Raw genomic sequence first — 6,889 nt, forward strand, 5'->3', positions numbered from 1 at the left:
CTTCATGGTTTAGCTCAAGTTCCATCATCTTCCTTAGTCTTCTGTATTAGTCAGGGCTCTCAAGAGAGCAGAATCAGAATATAGGAACAGAATATATATATTTACAATGAGGAATTGGCTTATGCAATCACAGAAGGTAAGAAGTCCCAAGATCTGCAGTCAGCAAGCTAGAGGCCCAGAGGAGCCAATGAGTAGCTCCTGGCCAGGTCCGAAGGCCTGGGAACGAGGAGAGCTGACTGTGTTAAGTTCCAGTCCAAAAACTGGCAAGCTCAAGACTCAAGAAGAGCCAATGTTTCAGTTTGGGTCCAAAGGCTGGGAAAAAGCTGTCCCAGCAAGCAATCAAGCAAGAGGACTTTCCTTTTGCTCCAGGGAGGGTCAAACTTTTTGTTCTATTTAAAGCCTTCAACTGATTGGATGAGGCCCTACCCACATTAGGAAGGGATCTGCTTTACTCAGTCTACTGACTGAATTTTTTTTAACTTTTTATTTTTTGGTGGAGGGAGGAGGTAATTAGGTTTATTTATTTTTGGAGAAGCTACTAGGATTGTACTCAGGACCTCTTGCATGCTAAGCATGCAGCCCTACCACTTAAGCTATACCCTTCCCACTGAATTGTTAATCTCTTCCAAAAACACCATGGCAGACATATCCAGAACAAGTTTTGACCAAAAGTTTGGGTACGTCATGGCCCAGTCAAGTTGACACAAAAACTAATTTACACACCTTTCTTTATTTTTTAATTTGAACTCTTACGACTTGTGGTTACTCTTGAGGGTCGGGATTCCAGGAGAGGACAGGAGAATTTCCATTTTCACTTTTTACTATTCAAAAAGAGGGTTAAAAGTGGTAAAACATTAAATAAATTGTATTTTCTTTTTTTGGTGCTCTTCCGTATTACCCTTTTTGGTGTGCTTTTCCAAATTATCTATACAGTTGACCTTCCATATCTGAGGGTTCTGAATCCACAGATTCAATTAACTGCAGATAGAAAATATTTTAAAAAAGAAAAAAAAATTCCAGAAAGTTCCAAAAGGCAAAACTTCAATTTGCTGCACATAGACAACTATTTACATAACATTTACTTTGTATTTATAACTGTTTACACAGCATTTGCTTTGTATTAGTTATTACAAGTAATCTAGAGATGATCTAAAGTATAAAGGGAGGATGTGCATGGTTATAAGTAAATACTATGTCATTTTATATTAAAGACTTGAGCGTTGGAGGATTTTGGTATCTACAGGGGTCTGGAATCAATCCCCTGCAGTTACTGAGGGATGCCTGTACTAAAAAAAAAAAAAAAAAAAAAAAAAAAAAAATCTAATTCCAATTACCAGTTATAGAGCATACAGAGGGCAGAGGAAGATATTTAACAAACCACATGATGCAGTAAGATAAATCTATAAATATTGGAAATTATTCAGGATAAACAACCTGGTTTCTTCAACAGATAAGTTACTAGTGTTATAAAAAGAAGTGGAGGGAAAAACCCATAATTAAAAGAGATTTGAAAAACATGGCTACCATTTGCAATGTGTGAACATTATGTGGATCCCATTTTTAAAAAACCCCACAAAATGAAAGAGAAAAATTCATAGCATTTATGAGACAAATGTAAATACTGACAGGACACTTGACGCTACTAAGGGATTTTTTTTTAAGTGTAATAATTGCATTGTGGTTATGTTTTTTCAATGTATCTTTTAAAGAAGTATACTCAAATATTTATGGATGAAATAATGTCATGTCTGAGATTTGCTTCAAAATCGTTTAGGGGGAGAGGAAGTGGATCAGAGTGTGGATGGGGCAGATTGATGGTTTTGGGGATGAGTGATGGGTCCATCATGGGCTCATTATACTCTTTGGTCTAGTTTTGTGTAAGTTAGACATTCTCCATAAGTAAAAAGATTTTTAAAACTATTATATGATTTGCAGCAACATGGATGCTCCTGGAGAATGTCATTCTAAGTGAAGTAAGCCAGAAAGAGAAAGAAAAATACCATATGAGATTGCTCATATGTGGAATCTAAAGACAAACAAACAAACAAACAAAACATAAATACAAAACAGAAACAGACTTATAGACATAGAATACAAACTTGTGGTTGCCAAGGGGGTGGTGGGTGGGAAGGGATAGACTGGGATTTCAAAATGTAGAATAGATAAACAAGATTATACTGTATAGCACAGGGAAATACATACAAGATCTTAACAGTAGCTCACAAAGAAAAAAATGTGACAATGAATATATATATGTTCATGTATAACTGAGAAATTGTGCTCTACACTGGAATTTGACACAACATTGTAAAATGATTATACATCAATAAAAAAATGTTAAAAAAACTATTATATGGTCAGCACAATTTAATTATAAGTGATTATTTCTGCCCCAACAATTGTGAAAGATTTATTTTAAGAACTTAGAGGTTCACTCAAAAGATAGTTGAAAATTTCAAATGTTAAGAAATTTTCATCTCCATTTTCCACCTCCCACACAACATAATTGACATCCTGGCCACAGAACTCTTATGAAACCACACACAATTCGAAGTAAATTGTCAACTCACTCCTGGTTTCTGGCTGTAACTCAAGACTGATTTGGCTGTGTTCCTTCAGGTTCAGAGCTGAAGCCTCAGTTGAGACTTGCTGCTACTTAGACAGGGGCCAGACACCAAGCTTATGCAAAATCTGGAGGGGTGACCAAAATGATTAAGACATGGCTACCACCCTCAAGAACATGGATCCACCGTTACATCCAAAGGGAGAACCATTCACATTTCTCAAGGCATCTTCCAAATTGTGAGATTCCAGACATATTGGACTCTGTCCTCAGATCCCTTCTCATACTACACTTTCTCCCTTGAGAATTCATCCTATTTCATAGCTTCAAACGCATCCAGTTTCATACCTCCACCCTGGCCTTTGTCCCGACTCACATAGCCAACTGTCTTCCAGAGTCCTCATAGAATATGAGGAAGCAGGGGAGTGGCTTGCTGCAGGAGTCTCTCTCATCTGGGCTACTGCAGTAGCCTTCTAACTGGTCTTGCTGTTTCCACCTTGTGTTTTACATCAGTGAAGATTGGGTTTTCAAGATATGAATCCCTTCTCAAGCCACTCCCTTGCTCAACTTTTCCATTTATAACAAAATTCAAATTCCTTATGTGGAAGATAGGCTACTCTGTGACCTGGTTCCTGCCCGCCCACCGTTTCCCACTTTTCCTAGCTTATAGTCCTCTAGCCACTGGCCTTCAAGATGGCCTTTGGATATTTGCTCCAGCCACAGGATCATTATATTTGTTCTTCCTATTCTAGATTGTTCTTTCTTAGAACTTATGGCTTATTCCCTCCCTTGATTCAGGGGTCTACTTAAATGTTAGGCTCTCATAGATGCCTTCATTTTGCCCTAGGTAAAGAGCCCTACCTCTTTCCACCATTTACTCTCCTTTTTTTTTTTGTCATTTTTTTAATCACTTATTGCTACTCAAAGTTATATATGTAGTGTTTCTTTATCTTCTGTTTCTTTCCCCTCTTCCTCCCAGGAATGTAAGCTTCACGAGGGCAAGAACTTTGTCTCTTTCACCTTTGTATCTCTAGTGTCTAGCACAGTATTTGAGTAAGTATTGGCTGCATGAGTGAATGTATGAGTCTTCTGGAACTAGTCTGATACACACTTATCTTCTCTAGACAATAGGAAAGTGAAAATACTGTTTGCCAGCTACTTATGCTACTTAGCACCCCAGAGTGCAGGCAGAAGCCATAGAACTCATGTGATTTTCTACATGGAAATTCCACGAATTCTTTTCTCGCAAGAGCCTGGTGCCTGGTGCACCAGGACTGACAGCTGGCCCCCAGGACTGACAGCTAACCCTAATCCACATCCAATTAGAGAACACTGACTTTACCTTAACCTTGTCAGTGGTGTTCTAAAAGGAAAGCAACTCACCCCAACAAGAGCCAGTGCATCTCTGGGGAGAGTCACAAAATGATCTTTAGCCAAGTTGTCTTATATCAGACTCCTGGTGAGATGAATCCTGTGCTAAAATGAAAAAATTCATCAAGCTTAATAGCTCTTGATAACAATACAGGGTAGTTCTGTTTTATGGCTTCATGAATTTTAACCTAGGTTGGAAGAAAGGGTTTCACTTCATTAGTAACTGAGGGGAGCTGTAACTTGCCCTTGACCCCAGAGATGTGGGAGCCATTACACGGGATGATTGGGGCACCAGGCACAGTGGGGAGAGTGGAGACCCAGGCACCAGAGTCACAGTGTATGTCTGATACACTGTTGAAATGACAGGGGAGCTGCACGGTCAACACTAGGGGCGTGCCAAAGAAGGGAACCGGACCAGTCAGGTTTCACTGCATTGATTCTATTTAACACCACCCTCCCTCCACCATTTCAGTGGCTTACAGCAACATTAGCACCACGTTTGCGTTTCTTACTCTGGGTCTTCAGCTCGGCCAGGGTGGTTCTGCCTAGGCTGTGGCTTCACAACTCTCCTGCCAGGACCAGCAGCTTCTGGTGGAGGATGACAGAGGTTCAAGAAGTTGAATCATAAGTCAAGTCATTATGCCGTACACCTTAAAATTATAGAGTGCTGTATGTCAATTACATCTCAATACAACTGGAAGGATAAAAGAAAAAGAAGAAACCAGAGCGTGCAAGCATGTTTATAAGCTCTGCTTAGGTGACATTCATTAATATTCCATTGACAAGCAAATCGCATAGTCAAGCCCCACATCAATGGGCATGAAAATGTACTGCAGTGGGAGACCCTCCAATGCTACAAAGCAGAGGCTGAGGATGTTTCATTCTACTGCAGGGAGGGAGTGGAGGAGGAGTAGCCCAGTCTCCCACAGGGCCCATCAAGACTGTTTGGAGGCACGAGTGAGTTACCATGGAGACGTCTTGAGCCAGAAGACTGATATCTCAATGGTAAGGATACGAAGCCTAAGATTGTTCCTTTGTTACTATTACTTTGATGCCTACTCCTCGATTTTCACCCTCTGGGCTAAAATTTCAGCCTCCTTGATTTTTACCCCGAGGCTTACAATAAGCCTGCAGAAGCTCAAATTACAGAACCATGAACTTCTATACTCTGGCAGGAAGCAACAAGGCTGAAAACTTGAGTACACAGAGCTTGCAACTTCTGAGATAAAGGGCTGCACACCCATGCAGTCCAATGCAGCAACCAGGTCTGGCGTGGGAAAAGAAGCACCAGGGTCTTCTTCAGGTTCATTTAAAATTATAGGTAAGATCTTCCTTGCTCTGCATTTACGAGCCTGGTTCTGCAGTGACTTCTTTTTATACCAAAGAATTATAGCAACACTCAATGTACCTGACGTTGGGTGGGAATCAATGTTCTGCATGACTGATATTTGCATGTAATGGGAAGGTGCCAAAACAGTGTTTACTTTTACCATTTTTTAAAAATAGAATTTGTTCTAAAATATATAATTTATTACCTGTCTTAAAAATCAAGCGAGCCTACCATAATTCAACTCTAAGAAAGAGTTTTAAGAAAAAGATTCAGAATATCTATTGTTATGTCCATTATTATGCGAGACAGCATACTTTTTTCTCCTCTGTTTATCTGTATTCTTCTTTGTATTCAGCTTTCACTTCCTTTTGTATCATTTGATTTGTTTCTTTTTTTTTTTTTAAAAAGCCCTCGATTTATTTTCTTGCTTCCAATCAATGGTAGACAGGAATTCAGTTATCCAGCTTTATTAGAAACATGTTAAGATCAATGTAGGTAAGGGAAGACAGTGTTTGATAAAGACATTTTAAATCAGTAGGGAACAGGGGAGGGTATAGGTCAAGTGGCAGAGCTCATGCCCAAGGTCCTGGGTTCAATCCCCAGCACCTCCTCTAAAAAAATAATAAATAAGGAAACCTAATTACCTCCTCCAACCAAAAAAAATTAGTAGGGAACAAATAGAAAATTGTCCATTCATTTGGGAAAAAAATAATGAAACAACTCTGTGAACAAAAAAGGAACAAAAGAGCATCACTAATCAACTAGTTACATAAGGGGTAAGTTGTAATCCACTAGAGTGGCCCACTGGCAGTGCACCCTGAGAGGAGTTCAGATAAATGAGCCCCTAAATAGTTCAATGACCCCAGATTCTTACATCTTCATACATGTAGGAAAGCACTTAAAATCATTAACTTGAGATATCACCCAAGAAGTTCATATATATATACTGACTCCTCCCCTACCTCTTCAAAGCAGTTCCTCAGAGCTGTTTCCCAGGCTATAGTCCTCAGTAAGCCCCTGAATAAAACTTAAACTCACAACTCTCATGTTGTGCATTTTTCTTTAAGTCGACAACTCCTTTGTAAGTTCCAGATGGATTTTTACATTTTTTCAAAAATGAAACAACAAAGGGTTTGAATAAAATGTGGAAGAATCTTAAAATAATGCAGACCTTCTTAGCCAAGAAACAAAATGCAGGCACAATAAAGTAAAAAAATAAATTTTGACAACCTCATAAAAATAAAATTTTCTATACTACCATACATACACACTCAACTTAAAAGGGAAGCAAAAGACTGGAAAGAAAAGTTGCCACAAATACAAAAGGCAAAACATTAGTATCCAAAATGCATAAAGAATGCCTACAAATTAATAAGGAAAAGATAACCTAATAGAAATATGAGCAAAAGAAATGAACCAGAAATTCTGTAGAGAGGAAGTACAAATGGCTGGCAAACATATAAAAAGATGTTCATTCTTTCCAGTGACAGAATCATATACAGCAGGGGGAGGGTATAGCTCAGTGGTAGGGTATATGCTTAGCATTCATGAGGTTTTGGGCTCAATCCCCAGTACCTCCATTAAATAATAAATAAATAAACCTACCCCACCCAAAAACAAACAAA

The sequence above is a fragment of the Camelus bactrianus genome, chromosome 3 (genome assembly GCF_048773025.1).
Source record: "Camelus bactrianus isolate YW-2024 breed Bactrian camel chromosome 3, ASM4877302v1, whole genome shotgun sequence".
Taxonomy (NCBI): domain Eukaryota; kingdom Metazoa; phylum Chordata; class Mammalia; order Artiodactyla; family Camelidae; genus Camelus; species Camelus bactrianus.